This window comes from Triticum urartu, chromosome 5A (genome assembly GCF_056163025.1).
Source record: "Triticum urartu cultivar PI428250 chromosome 5A, HENAU_Tu73, whole genome shotgun sequence".
Taxonomy (NCBI): Eukaryota; Viridiplantae; Streptophyta; class Magnoliopsida; order Poales; family Poaceae; genus Triticum; species Triticum urartu.
In genome coordinates this window covers 265,792,599-265,812,261 of record NC_141877.1, presented here as the reverse complement: position 1 = coordinate 265,812,261, position 19,663 = coordinate 265,792,599, and positions in this window count along the sequence as shown.

Genomic DNA, 19,663 nt, shown 5'->3' with positions numbered 1-19,663 from the left:
CTATGATGGCACGTGGCTCAAAAGACTCAGAAAAACCTAAAAATAGGATAGGGAAAAAATATTTTTTGCCCGTGATTTTTTTTTTCCGAGACCTACACAGGCAAGGAAACACGAATCGGAATTGAGATTGATCTCAAGAACAAACCTAATATGAGAAGAACTCGGATTGGTGGTGGATATATGGTTACAGATTGGTGGTGGTATATGGATACGGATTGGTGGTGGTATATGGATACGGATTTAGAACGGTGGCGGATAAGCAATGGTGTTAGATGGGCGATGATGATGGTGCGGCGGCGGCGTGACAACTTATGACCAGAACTCGAAACTCTAAAAGACTAGACTCTAAGACCAGCAACTTGACACGACGATGCAACCGCAAATTCAACAAAGCAAAAACCCTAAAAAGATTATGCAAAGGCTCAGATTGGTTCGGATATGATGAACTAACCCTAATTTTTTTTGTGGCTTTTTCGTGGACTGTAGGTATGAAGAACAGACTCGATCTAATCTACGAAAAACTGTAAAAATCTCACCGAGCAACCTGGAAATCTGATACCACTTGATAGAGGCAAAGGTGTCCCGATGTTTCGATGAGATGGTGGCTATCGTTTTCTGTGGGAGTCGACCTTGACGATCCGACTACGAACGTGCGAGACGTCGCGCCTTAGCAATCGCTAAACCAACTTCCGAGGGGTTATTGACCACGCCGGAGCACGATCAACCTGACCACGAGGGCCTGTTTCCTGCGAGCAAACGAAGAACAAGCAAGAAACTGAGATTGCAATCTGGATATTGCGAATATAAGATGAAAGCTTTATTGATCAAGGTGGGGTTCTGTGACGTCTTGGTCTGGTCGTTGGACACAAACGAAGTACGCGAAGTTGCAGCTATGGCGAACTTTTAATCTAAACAAAACCCAAGGTCTAAACGACGCCCTAAGGGCTGTATATATGGAGGAAGAGAGGGGAATTTCGTGGCCCTTGAGGATGGGGTCCGAAACCAACCCTAACTCTTGTTTCCCCACACATACGGACTCTAAAAATAGCCTATACTTAAGTATTTCGAAATTACATGGGCCTGGCCCATTAATAAGGTGACGCAGCACCTAGAATAGCCTATGGACGAATATTATGAAGTGGCATCTTGTATATTTCGTCCATGGCTTCATGCACTCCTTATGGCGGCTTCAAAGTCCTGAAATCATCACTTGTAACTCCGTTCTTGATCCCCTTGCGCATGCCATCAACTCCATGCGTGTTCTTGCTCCAATGTTCATCCTTCTCCAAGCTAGGCCCTTCATTTGAAAGCAAAACAAATGTATCCAATTTAGGCAGCATCATAATCTCATGAACATTAGAATCATTACCAAGAAACGAAAGTACCTGGTAATTTAATTGGCGTGCGCGAGCTCTAGTAATTGGTCCAGTATATGTAACAGTAGGGGCTGTGGGTGTAACAATGGTATTGATGTCCTCATCAGCATAGAGTTTGCAAGTACATACCAAATAGGGAAGATAGATTTTGCAAGAGGCATAAGATTTTGGAAACTAAATGGTTGCAATAAAGGCTAGATGTTTGTGCTGAAAAGTTAAACTTTCTTAATCGTACTTGTGAACTTTGCAATGAACGTGATCATTTCAGTACCCAATGCAAATTGTTTCATGATCGTACCGTGTCCAAAAATTGTGATGACTTGATTTCCCTTGAACATCATAATGAACTTAGTTTTCTTTTGGGTTATGAAGAAATGAAACGTATAACTAAGCTTATTTCAGAATTTTCCCTTGATAGAGTCCTTGATTTTGATCTAGAGGAAATTTATATGTATTATGCGGTGAATTGCATTGAAAATCCTTATATTGCCAATTACATAAAGAAGAGATAACAAATAGAAGATGAAGAAAATACTAACGAAAGGGAAGAGACTTCCCAATATTCTCCTATTATTTATTATGGTGAATCAGGTAACGAGGAGGAGCCTTCTATTCAACCAATCTCATTAATAAGGAGCTCCAAAAAGAGGATTGAACCCACATATGATGTGAAGAAGAAAAAGAACAGACGAAGAAGTAAAGGTAGAAAGGTATATCTCCCAAACGATGTTGCTCCTATTTCTCATTGTGATGATGATAATTGCTATACTATTGGTGCTATCCATACTATTAATGATGAGAGTGATTATGCTTATGATATGAAAAGGCCCAAGCTTGGGGATGCTATGTTTGATGAAGATGATGTTTTTGAGAATATATTTGCTGCAATTCATGTTTGTCCCAAGCTTGGGGATGCTATGTTTAATGAAGATGATATTTTTAGTCTCCCAAGTTTTGATATTCAAATTTATAATGATGATAGCATGCCTCTTACTTATGATGATTATATTGATGAAAGTGGGTTTGGAAGAGTGCCAACTTTAGGAAGTAATGATCCCACTATCTTGGAGGATGTTTAATCTTATTATGATAATTATTAAAGTGGATTTGGAGAGGTCATGACTTTATTTAGTAATGATTCCACTATCTTGGAAGAGGTTTCAATCGATTATGATGAGAACAAAGTTGCTGCTTATGATAATTATTGTGATGATACATATGCTATAAAAAGTAGTGATGATTATATTTATAAAACTTGTCATGATTATGATTACCCTTTTTCTGAACATTACTCTTTTAATGTGGAAACAATTTATAGTATTCGAGTTTTTTATGATACTCCCACTATTCCGAATGAGAAGAATTTTGCTTATGTGGAGAGTAGTAAATTTTCTATGCTTGTAGATCATGATAAGAATGATCTATGTGATGGTTATATTGTTGAATTCATTCATGATTCTACTGAAAATTATTATGATGGAGGAATATATGCTTGTAGTACTTGCAATAATATCAAGTTTCCTCTCTACGTGCTTAAAGTTTTAAAGTTATGCTTGTTTTGCCCTCCTATGCTAGTTGATTATTGTTACCATAAGTTGTTTAATCACAAAATCCCTATGCATAGGAAGAGTGTTAGACTTAAATGTGCTAGTCATATTCTTCATGATGCTCTCTTTATGTTTCAATTCTTATCCTTTACATGAGCATCATTGAAATCATCATGCCTAGCTAGGGGTGTTAAACGATAGCGCTTGTTGGGAGGCAACCCAATTTTATTTTAGCTCCTTGCTTTTTTTCCTGTTTAGTAATAAATTAAGCATCTATCCTCTGTTATGATTGTGTTTTTTATGTTTTAATTAGTGTTTGTGCCAAGTAAAGCCTTCAGGATCTTCTTGGGTGATTGTTATTTGATCTTGCTGTAAAAACAAAAAGTATGTGCTCACGAGAATAATTTTCAGTTTTTTAGCAGAGAGCGATAAAATACCAATTACACTTGAAGTAGATTAATAAACAAATTTCCTAGGACTTCCTAATTTCTCAGGATTTTTGGAGTTAGAGAACTATTCGAAACCTACAGATTACTACAGACTGTTCTGTTTTGATAGATTCTGTTCTCTATGTGTTGTTTGCTTATTTTGATGAATCTATGAGTAGTATCAGAGAGTTTATAAACCATAGAGAAGTTGGAACATAGTAGGTTTAAAACCAATATAAATAAAGAATGAGTTCATTACAGTACCTTGAAGTGGTGTTTTGTTTTCTTTCGCTAACGGAGCTTACGAGTTTTCTGTTAAGTTTTGTGTTGTGAAGTTTTCAAGTTTTGGGTGAAGATTCGATGGACTATGGAATAAGGAGTGGCAAGATCCTAAGCTTGGGGATGCCCAAGGCACCCCAAGGTAATATTCAAGGACAACCAAAAGCCTATGCTTGGGGATGCCCCGGAAGGCATCACCTCTTTCGTCTTCGTTCATCGGTAACTTTACTTGGAGCTATGTTTTTATTTACCACATGATATGTGTTTTGCTTGGAGAGTCATTTTATTTTATTTAGTTTTGCTTTATGTTTGAATAAAATACCAAGATATGAAATTATTAAATGGTAGAGAGTCTTCATATAGTTGCATAATTATTCGACTACTCATTGATCTTCACTTATATCTTTCGGAGTAGTTTGTTGTTGCTCTAGTGCTTCACTTACATTTTTTTAGAGCACGGTGGTGATTTTATTTTGTAGAAATAGATGAACTCTCATGCTTCACTTATATTATTTTGAGAGTCTTTAGAACAGCATGGTAGTTTGCTTTGGTTATGAATTTAGTCTTAATATGATGGGCATCCAAGAGGGATATAATAAAAGCTTTCATATAAAGTGCATTGGAATACTATGAGAAGTTTCATACTTGATGATTGTTTTGAGATATGAGGATGGTAATATTAGAGTCATGCTAGTGAGTAGTTTTAAATTTGTGAAATACTTGTGTTAAAGTTTGTGATTCCTGTAGCATGCACGTATGGTGAACCGTTATGTGATGAAGTCGAAGCATGATTTATTTATTGATCGTCTTCCTTATGAGTGGCGGTCGGGGACTAGCGATGGTCTTTTCCTACCAATCTATCCCCCTAGGAGCATGCGCGTAGTACTTTGTTTCGATAACTAATAGATTTTTGCAATAAGTATGTGAGTTCTTTATGACTAATGTTGAGTCCATGGATTATACGCACTCTCACCCTTCCACCATTGCTAGCCTCTCTAGTACCGCGCAACTTTCGTCGGTACCATAAACCCACTATATACCTTCCTCAAAATAGCCACCATACCTACTTATTATGGCATTTCCATAGCCATTCCAAGATATATTGCCATGCAACTTTCCACCGTTCCGTTATTATGACACGCTTCATCATTGTCATATTGCTTTGCATGATCATGTAGTTGACATCGTATTTGTGGCAAAGCCACCATTCATAATTCTTCATACATGTCACTCATGAATCATTGCACATCCCGGTACACTGCCGGAGGCATTCATATAGTCATATTTTGTTCTAAGTATCGAGTTGTAACTCTTGAGTTGTAATTAAATAAAGGTGTGATGATCATCATTATTAGAGCATTGTCCCATGTGAGGAAAGGATGATGGAGACTATGATTCCCCCACAAGTCGGGATGAGACTCCGGACAAAAAAAAGGAAGGCCGTAAAAAAGGAGAAGGCCCAAGAAAAAAAATGAGAGAAAAAGAGAGAACGGGAAATGCTACCATCCTTTTACCACACTTGTGCTTCAAAGTAGCACCATGATCTTCATGATAGAGAGTCTCCTATGTTGTCACTTCAATATACTAGTGGGAATCTTTCATTATAGAACTTGGCTTGTATATTCCAATGATGGGCTTCCTCAAAATGCCCTAGGTCTTCGTGAGCAAGCGAGTTGGATGCACACCCACTTAGTTTATTTTTGAGCTTTCATACACTTATAGCTCTAGTGCATCCATTGCATGGCAATCCCTACTCACTCACATTGATATCTATTGATGGGCATCTCCATAGCCCGTTGATACGCCTAGTTGATGTGAGACTATCTTCTCTTTTTGTCTTCTCCACAACCACCATTCTATTCAACCTATAGTGTTATGTCCATGGCTCGCGCTCATGTATTGTGTGAAGATTGAAAAAGTTTGAGAACATCAAAAGTATGAAACAATTGCCTGGCTTGTCATCGGGGTTGTGCATGATTTAAATATTTTGTGTGATGAAGATAGAGAATAGCCAGACTATATGATTTTGTAGGGATAGCTTTCTTTGGCCATGTTATTTTGAGAAGACATGATTACTTTGTTAGTATGCTTGAACTATTATTATTTTTAATTCAATATTAAACTATTGTCTTGAATCTTTCGGATTTGAATATTCTTGCCACAATAAAGAGAATTACATGGATAAATATGTTAGGTAGCATTCCTCATCAAAAATTCTGTTTTTATCATTTACCTACTCGAGAACGAGCAGGAATTAAGCTTGGGGATGCTGATGCGTCTCCAACGTATCTATAATTTTTGATTGTTCCATGCTATTATATTATCTGTTTTGGATGTTTATGGGCTTTATTAAACAATTTTATATTATTTTTGGGACTAACCTATTAACCCAGAGCCGAGTGCCAGTTTTTGTTTTTCCCCTTGTTTCAGTGTTTCACAGAAAAGGAATATCAAACGGAGTCCAAACGGAATGAAACCTTCGGGAGTGTGATTTTTGGAACAAATGTGATCCAGGAGACTTGGAGTTGAAGTCAAGGAAGCTTCGAGGTGGCCACGAGGCAAGGAGGCACGCCTGCCCGCCTCGGCGCACCCTCACCCTCGTGGGCCCCTCGTGGCTCCCATGACCGACTTCTTTCGCCTATATATGTCCATATACCCTAAAAACATCGAGGGACATAATAGATCGGAAGTTCTGCCACCAGAAGCCTCCGTAGCCACCGAAAACCAATCTAGACCAGTTCCGGCACCCTGCCGGAGGGGGAATCCCTCTCCGGTGGCCATCTTCATCATCCCGGTGCTCTCCATGACGAGGAGGGAGTAGTTCTTCCTCGGGGCTGAGGGTATGTACCAGTAGCTATGTGTTTGATCTCTGTCTCCCTCTCGTGTTCTTGAGGTGGTACGATCTTGATGTATCGCGAGCTTTGCTATTATATTTGGATCTTATGATGTTTCTCCCCCTCTACTCTCTTGTAATGAATTGAGTTTTCCCTTTGAAGTTATCTTATCGGATTGAGTCTTTAAGGATTTGAGAACACTTGATGTATGTCTTGCACGTGCTTATCTGTGGTGACAATGGGATATCATGTGATCCACTTGATGTATGTTTTGGTGATCAACTTGCGAGTTCCGTGACCTCATGAACTTATGCATAGGGGTTGGCACACGTTTTCGTCTTGACTCTCCGGTGGAAACTTTGGGGCACTCTTTGAAGTTCTTTATGTTGGTTGAATAGATGAATCTGAGATTGTGTGATGCATATCGTATAATCATACCCACGGATACTTGATGTGACATTGGAGTATCTAGGTAACATTAGGGTTTGGGTTGATTTGTGTCTTAAGGTGTTATTCTAGTATGAACTCTATGATAGATTGAACGGAAAGAATAGCTTCGTGTTATTTTACTACGGACTCTTGAATAGATCGATCAGAAAGGATAACTTTGAGGTGGTTTCGTACCCTACAATAATCTCTTCGTTTGTTCTCCGCTATTAGTGACTTTGGAGTGACATTTTGTTGCATGTTGAGGGATAGTTATATGATCCAATTATGTTATTATTGTTGAGAGAGCTTGCACTAGTGAAAGTATGAACCCTAGGTCTTGTTTCAACGCATTGCAATACCATTTGTGCTCACTTTATTTTCAGATTACAAAAACCATTATCTACTATCCATATTTCACTTGTATCACCATCTCTTCGCCGAACTAGTGCACCTATACAATTTACCATTGTATTGGGTGTGTTGGGGACACAAGTGACTCTTTGTTATTTGGCTGCAGGGTTGCTTGAGAGAGACCATCTTCATCCTACGCCTCCCACGGATTGAAAACCTTAGGGCATCCACTTGAGGGAAATTTGTTGCTATCCTACAAACCTCAGCACTTGGAGGCCCAACAATGTCTACAAGAAGAAGGTTGTGTAGTAGACATCAAGGTGCTGTGGAGAAGTAGATCGATGGAGGAGTATAACCTATATGTGAGGATCACAGACGGTGACCCTGTGAAGCTAGCTAGGATGTTGGAGATACAGTCTTGGTTTGACAACAAGGACCAACTAGCGGCGACGACGACATCCATGGCCAAATATCTGCAACAGAGCGAAAAGGCGGCGATACTCCCGAAGGGAGTCGTGCGGGAGTACATAGAGTTCCTCCTTTGGGACATGGAGCAAACAGATTCACTGAATCCTATCGTGAGGGAGCGGTGGTGGGAGTATCGATCCTTGATGGAGCATCCACCAGAGATTGAAGGATCGAGCATCTACAGAGTGCTGTTTGTGAGGGTGTCATGCCAGAGCAAGCCGGTGGAGTCTTCGTCGACGGAACCCAACTGTAAGAGGATAAAATCAGTTGGCCGGACGACACTTCCCCGCCATCCTCTCCCTTGCCATTCACATCGTCTCACGGGCGGTTGTCTGCTGCTGAGGAATAGCAGGGGACTACCCCCTAGCCCAATAGTCGGGCAGGTTGTGAATTGCCAGGAGGAGCTTAGGGTTGTTAGTATTTACAGGTTGTGAATTGTGTTTTGTGTTGTGTATTTTGAGAGTACTTTCAGATATGAATGTCTTTTGAATTTCAGATTTGCAGTATTGAGCATATGAAGTATTTTATGAATTTTGGAGATCTATTTTTAGCACTTAAAAATATGGTTTCATAGGAGTATAAAAGTGCAGACAATGTGATTCTCAGAGAACAAACTGCAAGTTTCAGTTTCAGATAAGAAATTGCAACTTTCAGAGGTAGAGCATTGATATTAACACGGCCTTTTCAAACAGGCATAACATCATGTTGGAAGTTTTATTCATGGTGGAAAATGGAACTACCAGCCAGTTAACATCATGCTGATCAACATTCATGCATAGCACATCTTCATATGATGCACAGTCAAAAAGATATGTTATTTTCAAAATGCCCACACAATGTCGAGTGTGCGAAAAACAGAGAGAACGAGGGACGAAATTTTAGCAAGTGTTGGAAGCGGTGTGCGTAGATGACAATGGGACCCACATGTCAGTAATGGCAGAGGCAAAAAAATTGGAGATATTTTCCCTGCATCAGGTGGAATCAAACCCGGGCGGAACAGTTGTCGGGTAGTGTCACTTTGCCACTGGGCTAGTTCAGTACTTTCGTTACAAATAAGGCACTGCCTCAGGTGGTCCGATCTCCTGCTGTGCCTTTGTGCGCTCACCGTGGCGCCGCTGTCTGCCATTGTGAACATGCTGAACAAACAAGAGGAATCTGGAGAGGACTATACGTGGAGAGGCGGACAGTCGGGACCCACCAGGTCTATGGCCGCACGCAAGCAACTGCCTCATTAAAAAAATACTTCATCCTAATGCTATACTGACATTGGGGCCCATGGGTTTGTCAACATAGTTACATTTTTTTAGGTGCTTGAACGTAGTTACTAAAGGAGATAAATTCACAACGAAGCCGGGGAGCTGGCAGGTATCGTTTATTATCACTGGGGCAACAAGTATCAGCTAGGTTGGGGGCTGCCCCGTCTAGGCTTTCTTTTTTAACATGGGCAGCCCACGACATGCCGGTTTGTATTTTGTTGAGGGCCGTCATGTATCGACCGGCCTATGGACCTCCCATCCGAGGTTTTATTTTTCCTCAAACATCGGCAACCCAATTTATGTATTTTTCTGAAGAAAACACAGAGGTCTGTTCTATTTTTCTATATAAGAATAGGAACGCCTGGTCCAACTTATGTTTCCCTTCTAACTATATTATATATATTTAAATTATTTTATATGTTATTTTGTATTATTATTATTGTCATCATATATTTAACAGATGCTTACATATGTAAGAAAAGAATATCCCACATATTATTAACTTATAAAAATAATTTCTTAACCATAAAATCCAGGATTTTTTTGGCAACGAAAATCCTGGTGATTGTGTAAAAAAGCTTCGTAAGATTTAAGGACCAACGTAATAATAAATCACTTATTATTTAAATATATTTATAACAAAACGCTCAGCCCCTGTTTATTTTTTGATAACATTGTTGCGCCCAACCCAGCATTATAATTAGAATCAGCCTAGCAAAATCGTGTATTTCGATAAAGTGCAAATGGCCTGTAATTTTTTAGAAAAAAATAAATGGGCTGCATGGACGCTACATTATTTGTTCACCCAGCCCAGCAAATGGACTGTAATTCTAAAAAAAGAGATCAAATTGACTGTAAATTCTGAAAAAATGGGTTGAGTACGTGCCACATTTTTAGAGGCTGAAATGTGGGCTAATAAGTCGAAGCCAACGCAAGTCGTTGTAAACTTAGTCAACAAATGATTCTGACATCGTTAGCCGTTGGATTTACATCCAACGATCGGCATCCATCTTCAATCTCACGTCTTCTTCCTCTACTGCCGCCGGGACCACCTGCTCCCGCCTCCTGCTGCTAGCAGCTATGCTTAGGACGGTTCGCTGTGAAGCGCTACCCCACCGCCGGCCAGGCCATCCCTCCACCCCTCCACACCTTCTGTTCTTCTCCACCGACTGCCAAACCACACCGCACCAGAACCAGTTAACCCTCGTACACCTCTTAGTCTGCGACTCCACTCCCGCGTCTTCCCATCTCCGGCTCGTTGCTGTCCGGGGCCTCGCCGTCGTCCACCAGCTTGGATGCACTCGGCGCGTAGTGGTCAACGAACGACATCCATCGGAAGTGGACTGTACGTGGAGAGGCTGATAGCTGGGTCCACGGCCGCATGCAAGGAAATGCCTCCTTATTACGCGCAAAATAATGATTCATCCACCTGACAGCTAGGACCCACCGGAAGGACCTCTGTATTTCATGAAAAAAACATCCCCCCGCTGATAGGTCGGACCCACCAGCTATATCTTCGCACAAAAAAACATCCCCTCCTTATTACGCACAAAAAAATGAATATCCCCCTGCTAGCTAGGACCCACCATAGCGGGAGGCTGACTTGTGGGCTTACTAAGATGACCGGGATGGAGGGCTTTGTCAACTTAGTCAATATGAACGATTCTAGCTCCCGTGACCGTACGATGTCCATCCAACGACCGTAGTGCTTCTTCATCCTCTTGTCTTCTTGCTCCAGCCGCCCAAACCAGCGCCGATCGTGCCGCATGCTCCTGCCTCCCATGGCCAGCTGTGATGCCACGGAGGCCTCACCGCCCGCTACTACTCCCACCGCTGGCCAGGCCATCCACTCACACACACCCCCTGTTATTCTGCGGTGACGGCAGCCTCACACCGCAGCCGAACCAGTGAACCCTCGTACTCCTCTCCACGTGGGCTTCCACTAGCGCGTCTTCCCTGGCTCCGCATCGTCCCCTTCCTAGGCCTCGCCGTCGTCCACCGCCCCGGTGCTCTCGGCGCGGCGTGGTCAACATGGTCAAGGAACAACTTCCATCGGAAGAGTACTGTACGTGGAGATGCTGATAGCAAGGTCCATGGCCGCAGCAAGGAAGTGCCTCCTTATTACGCGGAAAATAATTATTCCTCCACCTGACGACAGGGACCCACTGGACGGGTCACCGTATTTTGCGAAAAAACGTTTCCCCCTGACTGCTGGGACCCACCAGCTACATCTTGACATGCAAGGAAGTGCGTCCATATTAAGGGAAGAAAAAAATTATTCGCCCCCTGACTACTAGGACCCACCAGCTACATCTTCGCACGCAAGGATGTGCCAGATAGTCGGGACCCACCTGGTCGAAGCGTACGTAGCGTTGTCATTCTGGTCGCGAACGTGTACGTACATACTGGTCGATCAGTCTGTCTGCAGGCTGCAGCGATGAACTGTGGCCGTGTAAGGAAGAGCACGTGTTGTAGTAGAGGCGCGCACGTGTCATAGTAGAGGCACGCACATAGAATGTACACGTACGTACAGCGGCCAGGGTGCAAGAAAGTAAATACGGCCATGTACGTACATACGGGCGGGGTCTCGAACGCCTACTCGTGCATACGTACGGCCAGGTCTCGTGTACATGGCTGGGTCGGAACGGAGAAACTGCGTCGTCGTCATGTTCATGGGAGGCAATGGAATGCGTCGTGTTCATCAGGAGGCAACGGAATACATCGTGTTCATCAGGAGCCAACTGGCTTGGACGAAACAGCCGATGGAAACGAGGCCCGGCATACCGCAGAACGGAGGAAACAACCTTGTGTTCGACCGGCCACAGTCGAAACGGGATCCTATTCATCGGGAGGGGTCTAGCGTACCGCAAAAACGGAGGAAACAAACTTCTCTTGGACCTCCTACGGTCGAAACGGGGTCCTGTTGATCGGGAGGGGTGTGGCATACCACAAAACCGAGGAAACAGACTTGTGTTGGAGTGTTATGGTCGAAACGAGGGTCCTGTTCATCGGGAGGGGTGTGGCGTACCGCAAAACGGGACTGCACAAGATACTGTTCATCTCCACCGTCGACCTCCTCCAGCCTCCACGGGCTACTGTTCATCCACCGTCGACCTCCTCCAGCCTCCACGGGCTACTGTTCATCCACCGTCGACCTCCTCCAGCCTCCACGGGCTACTGTTCATCCACGGGCTCCTGTTCATCCAGCCTCCAACGGCTACTGTTCAACCAGCCCTCTCCATGGGGACCTGTTCCACCACCCCTCCACGGGCTACTATTCATCCAGCCCTCCACCGGCTACTGTTCAACCATCCCTCCACGGGGTCATGTTCATCCATCCCTCCATACACGTGGTCCCGTTCATCCAGCCCTCCACACACGGGGTCCTGTTCATCCAGTGGCAACGGCCTCTACTACCATGGGGTCCTGTTCATCCACCCCCACCGGGAACTATTCATCCACTCCCCCCGACAATGCTCATTGTTCAACAAGAGGCAACAGGTTCGATCGGCTTCAGTTAGCAGCAGTAGCGAAGGAATCGCTCGATCGGGTTCAGTTAACAGCCATCGATTGATTGTTCGGGTTCAGTAACGCGTAGCCTGTAGCGCAATCGCTCGGGTTCAGTTAGAGCTCAACGCCTTGCTCGGGTTCAGTTAGAGTGCAACACCTCGCACACACGCGCGTACATACTAAAGAAACACGCATCGCTCGGCCCCCGACCACCCACCATAACCGGGAACTCCCCCGATATTTTCCTCGCCCTCGCTTCTACCATAGTTTTTTCCATCATGGACGGCCCAAAGAATGTCATGCAGCTGCGTCTCCAGCCCGCCCAGGATGAAAATCCCATTTTATGTCATGATTTTTTTTCATAGAAGTAGGACCCCACCACATTTATGATGATACCGGGTTTTGTCACAATTATCGTCATAGAAGTGTCATAAGCATGATAGAAAAAATTCGTTTGGCCCAAAATGTCACGGATGTGTCCTTTTTTTGTAGTGAAAAGTGGTTTTCTCTTGATCATCTTTTGCAAAGGTATTTGAGAGAAAACAGAATAACCATCTAGAAAGCAAGAGTGTGTATGCTTGGATAATCTTTCTAGCATTTGATCAATAAAAGGTAGAGGGTAATGATCTTTTCTTGTAGCTTTATTTAATTTGCGAAAATCAATTACCATTCTATAACCTGTAACAATTCTTTGAGGAATCAATTCATTCCTATCATTAGGAACAATAGTAATACCTCCCTTCTTAGGGACACAATGAACATGACTTACCCATTGACTATTAGTAATAGGACAAATTATACCTGCCTCCAGAAGCTTTAGTATTTCATTTACCACTTCTTTCATCTTAGGATTTAACCGTCGTTGATGATCAACAACTGGTTTAGCATCTTTCTCCAATTTAATTTTGTTCTGACATAGAGTGGGACTAATGCCCTTAAGATCATCGAGAGTATATCCAATAGCAGCATGGTGCTTCTTCAGAGTTTTCAATAATTTGTTTTCTTCATGCTCTGGAAGGTTAGCACTAATAACAAGATATATCTTATTTTCATCAAGAAAAGCATATTTCAGAGTATCAGGTAATTGTTTAAGCTCAAACACGGGATCACCCTAGGGTGGAGGAGGAACCCCAAGGATTTCAACATGCAATTGTGTTTCAAAATAGGTCCTCGATTAAAGAATACTTCATCTATTTCCCTTCTTCCATTCATAAACATATCATTTTCATGGTCTAGAAAATATTGTTCTAAAGTATCATTAGGAGGCACAGCAATAGAAGCAAGACCGATAATTTCATACTTACTAGGCTATTATTTATCATGGGGTTGTCTAAGAAATTTAGATAAATTAAAATCATGAGACATATTCCCTAAACCAACAGTAACAATATCTTTCTCGCAGTCTATCTTAGCATTAACGGTATTCAAGAAGGGTCTACCAAATATAATGGGACAAAAGTTATCTAGTGGGGAAGCTAGATCAAGAAAATCAACACGGTATTTAATTTTTCCACACAAGACTTCAACATCTCTAACAATCCCAATTGGTGAAATACTATCTCTATTGGCAAGCTTAATAGTAACATCAATATCTTCTATCTCAGCAGGTGCAATATCATTCATAATTTCTTTATATAAGGTATAAGGAATTGCACTCACACTAGCACCCACATCACATAAGCCATGATAACAATGATCTACTATTTTTAGCAAAAACAACAGGCATGCCAACAATAGGTCTATGTTTATCTTTCATATCGGGTTTAACAATTCTAGCAGCTTCATCACAGAAATAAATAACATGCCCATCAATATTATCAAGCAAGAGATCTTTAACCATAGCAATACTAGGTTCAACTTTAATTGCTCAGAGGGTGTAGGTGTTTTAGTATTACTTTTGTTGACCACAGCTAAATCTTTAGCATGATCCTTTATTCTAACAGGGAATGGTGGTTTCTCAATATAAGAAGTAGGAACAATAGGGTCAACATTATAAGTAATAGTTTCTTCTTCAACTTTAATAGGTTCAACTACTTTAACTTGAATGGGAGGATGATATTTAAACCACTTCTCCTTAGGGAGATCACATGTGTAGCAAAAGATTCACAGAAAGAAGCTACTATCTCATAGTCAAGTCCATATTTGGTGCTAAAATCATGAAAAGCATCAGTATCCATGAAAGATTTAACACAAGCAAACTTAAGGTTTATACCTGACTCTTTACCTTCGATGAGTTCCCAATCTTCAGAGTTGCGTTTAATTCTTTCCAATAAATCCCATTTGAATTCAATATCCTTCTTCATATATGAACCAGTACAAGAAGTATCGAGCATGGATCGATCATTATGAGAAAGCCAACCATAAATTTTTTGAATAATAATTTCTCTTGGGAGCTCATGATTGGGGCATGAATATAACATTGACTTAAGCCTCCTCCAAGCTTGAGCGATACTTTCTCCTTCACGAGGCCAAAAATTATATATATAAATCCGACCACGATGAACCAGATGCATAGGATAAAACTTCTGATGAAATTCCAATTTCAGTCGGTTGTAGTACCATGATCCAATATCATCCAATAGCCTATGCCATGTCAATGCCATTCCCTTCAAAGATAATGGGATGACCTTGTTGTTGACAACATCCTCGGGCATACCTGTGATGATAGCAATAGCAACGGAAAAGTAAATAAGCGAAGAACAATATATGGAAAGCTCGTAGGCAATGGATCAGTGATGGAGAATTATGTCGGATGCGGTTCATCATGTAACAGTCATAACCTAGGGTGACATCGAACCAGCTCCAGTTCATTGATATAATGTAGGCATGTATTCCGAACATGGTCATACGTGCTTATGGAAAAGAACTTGCATGACATCTTTTGCCCTACCCTCCCGTGGCAGTGGGGTCCTTACGGAAACTAAGGGATATTAAGGCCTCCTTTTAATAGAGAACCGGAACAAAGCATTAACACATAGTGAATACATGAACTCCTCAAACTACGGTCATCACCGGTAAGTATCCCGATTATTGTCACTTCGGGGTTAACGGATCATAACACATAATAGGTGACTATAGACTTGCAAGATAGGATCAAGAACACTCATATATTGATGAAAACATAATAGGTTCAGATCTGAAATCATGGCACTCGGGCCCTAGTGACAAGCATTAAGCATAGCAAAGTCATAGCAACATCAATCTCAGAACATAGGGGACACTAGGGATCAAACCCTAACAAAACTAACTCGATTACATGATAGATCCCATCCAACCCATCACCGTCTAGCAAGCCTACGATGGAATTACTCACGCACGGCGGTGAGCATCATGAAATTGGTGATGGAGGATGGTTGATGATGACGATGGCGACGGATTCCCCTCTCCGGAGCCCCGAACGGACTCCGGATCAGCCCTCCCGAGAGGTTTTAGGGCTTGGTGGCGGCTCCGTATCGTAAAACGCGATGATTTCTTCTCCTTGATTTTTTTCTCCCCGAAACTCAATATATGGAGTTGGAGTTGGAGTTGGAGTCAGAGACGCAATAGGGGGCCCATGAGGTAGGGGGCGCGCCCTAGGGGGGCAGGCGCGCCCCCCACCCTCGTGGCAAGGTGGTGGGCCCCTGGCCTTCATCTTTTGCAGGTATTTTTCTTATTTTCTAAAAAGTGGCTCCATGAAGTTTCAGGTCATTCCGAGAATGTTTGCTCCTACACATAAATAACACCATGGTAATTCTGCTGAGAACAGCGTCAGTCCGGGTTAGTTCCATTCAAATCATGCAAGTTAGAGTCCAAAACAAGGGAAAAAGTGTTTGGAAAAGTAGATACGTTGGAGACGTATCAACTCCCCCAAGCTTAAACCTTTGCTTGTCCTTAAGCAATTCAGTTGACAAACTGAAAGTGATAAAGAAAAACTTTTACAAACTCTATTTGCTCTTGTTGCTGTAAATATGTAAAGCCAGCATTCAAGTTTTCAGCACAGATTATAACTAACCACATTCACAATAACGCATAGGTCTCAAGTTTACTCATATCAATAGCATAATCAACTAGCAGGCCATAATAATAAATCTCGGATGACAACACTTTCTCAAAACAATCATAATATGATATAACAAGATGGTATCTCGCTAGCCCTTTTTGAGACCGCAAAACATAAATGCAGAGCACCTTTAAAGACCAAGGACTGGCTAGACATTGTAATTCATGGTAAAAGAGATCCAGTCAAGTCATACTCAATGTAAACTAACAATAATGAATGCAAATGACAGCGGTGCTCTCCAACTGGTGCTTTTTAATAAGAGGATGATGACTCAGCATAAAAGTAAATAGGTAGGCCCTTCGCAGAGGGAAGCAGGGATTTGTAGAGGTGCTAGAGCTTGATTTTGAAATAGAGGTGAATAATATTTTGAGCGGTATACTTCCATTGTCAACATAACAACCAAGAGATGGCGATATCTTCCATGCTACACACATTATAGGCGGTTCCCAAACAGAATGGTAAAGTTTATACTCCCCCTTCCACCAACAAGCATCAATCCATGGCTTGCTCGAAACAACGAGTGCCTCCAACTAAAAAGAGTCCCAGGGGGAGTTTTGTTTGCAATTATTTTGATTTAGTTTGCATAAAGCATGGGACTGGGCATCCCGGTGACCAGCCATTTATCTCGTGAGTGAGGAGCGGAGTCCACTCCTCTTGAGAATAACCCGCCTAACATGGAAGATACAGACATCCCTAGTTGACACATGAGCTATTCGAGCATACAAAACATGATATTTATTTAAAGGTTTAGAGTTTGGCACATACAAATTTACTTGGAACAGTAGGTAGATACCGTATATAGGTAGGTATAGTGGACTCGTGTGGAATAACTTTGGGGTTTATGGAGTTTGGATGCACAAGAAGTATTCTCGCTTAGTACAAGTGAAGGCTAGCAAAAGACTGGGAAGCGACCAGCTAGAGAGCGACAACAGTCATGAACATGCATTAAAATTAATCAACATTGAATGCAAGCATGAGTAGGATATAATCCACCATGAACATAAATATCGTGAAGGCTATGTTGATTTTGTTTCAACTACATGCGTGAACATGCGCCAAGTTAAGTCACTTAAATCATTCAGAGGAGGATACCACCCTATCATACCACATCATAACTATCTCAATAGCATGATGGCATGCAAGGTAAACCATTATAACTCATAGCTAATCAAGCATGGCACAAGAAACTATGATCTCTAGTTGTCATTGTAAACATTTTTATTCATAATAGGTTGAATCAGGAACGATGAACTAATCATATTTACAAAAACAAAAGAGGTCGAGTTCATACCAGCTTTTCTCATCTTAGTTAATCCATCATATATCGTCATAATTGCCTTTCACTTGCACGACCGAATAGTGTGAATAATAATAATAGTGCACGTGCATTGGACTAAGCTGGAATCTGTAGGCATTCGATAAACAGGAGAAGGCAAGGCAATATGGGCTCTTTTGTCAGATAAACAATAATGCATATAAGAGCCATTTCAACAATTTAATTATGGTCTTCTCCTATCAACCCCCAAAGAAAATAAAACAACTAAAACTATTTACTCGGGAAAGCTCCCAACAAGCAAAAGAAGAACAGGAAATCTTTTTGGGTTTTCTTTTTAATTAGGGACAATTGCATTTTTGCCCCTAGTTCGTTGCTACCCACGGGTTTTGCCCTTACTTTTCGAGCTTTCTCAATTTTGCCCTTACTTTTTCCGCCGAGGTCCCTCGAATGCCCTTTGACCGTTTGACCAAAACTTTGAAAATTCATAACTAATTCATATGAACTCGGAAAAATGCAAATAAGATATCAAAATGTTCAGATAAACATTACCTTTATGTGCATATCATTTGCATTCAGGACAAAAGCACCCTTTAAACTACCTGAGGTAATTAATGTTATTAACATTATTAAAAATAAAAAGGTACAAACAATATTTTTTTCATGAATAAAAATTACATGCAAATGTAAGTGATGTTTTCTGAACATCCTGATATCTTATTTGAATTTTTCAGAGTTCGTATCAATTTGTTATGAAGTTTCCAAATAATGGTCAAAGTCGTTAGAACATTCATAACAAGATGATACGAACTCGGAAAAATGCAAATAAGATATCTGGATGTTCAGAAAACATCACCTACATTTGCATGTAATGTTTATTCATGAAAAAATAAGGTTCATACCTTTTTGTTTTTAATAATGTTAATAACATTAATTACCCCAGGTAGTTTAAAGGTTGCTTTTGTCCTAAATGCAAATGATACGCACATAAAGGTAGTGTTTATCTGAACATTTTGATATCTTATTTGCATTTTTCTGAGTTCATATGAATTAGTTATGAATTTTCAAAGTTTTGGTCAAACGGTCAAAGGGCATTCAAGGGACCACGACGGAAAAACTAAGGGCAAAACTGAGCAAGCTCGAAAAGTAAGGGCAAAACCCGTGGGTAGGAACCAACTAGGGGTAAAAATGCAATTGTCCCTTTTAATTACTACTACAAGCATGGAATTTAAACTAACTAAAAGCTACAACTAATTTTTTTGGTTTTTTCTTAAGGTTTATTAAACACACAATAAGAAAGCATAAAAAGGAAATTAAACTAGCATGGATGATACAATGAAAAAGTATGAGCACCGACATCTAGCAATGAGTGTGTGAACATAAATGTAATGTCGGTGAGAAATACGTACTCCCCCAAGCTTAGGCTTTTGGCCTAAGTTGGTCTATGGCCATGGCTGGCCTGGCGGATATCCATAATAGTAGTTGGGGTCATACGGCGATGAAGAAGAGGAAGGCTCCGATTGCCACTGGCTGACAATCATCTCCGGATCCCACTGGTAATTAGACTATCGTGAAGGATCAACTTGTGGTTCCGGCTCTGGCTCCTCGGCTGGTGCAGGGTTCGGGTAGGCGTGAATAGCCTTCAGCGGAACAAGGTACGTGCCTGAAGATAAATCAAACAAAGAAGGAGCAGGCAGGGTAATAGTCTCAGGATGATGTTTATTAAAGAACAGTCGATATCTAAGCTCTCCTTCCCTATTCTTAACAATAAAATCATGTGCCACCATACTTTTATAATCTAGATAAACACGAGGTAGCACCTTTTCTTCCTTCTCAAAATGCCTAATAGGTATGTTAAAATGTGCAGCTAGGC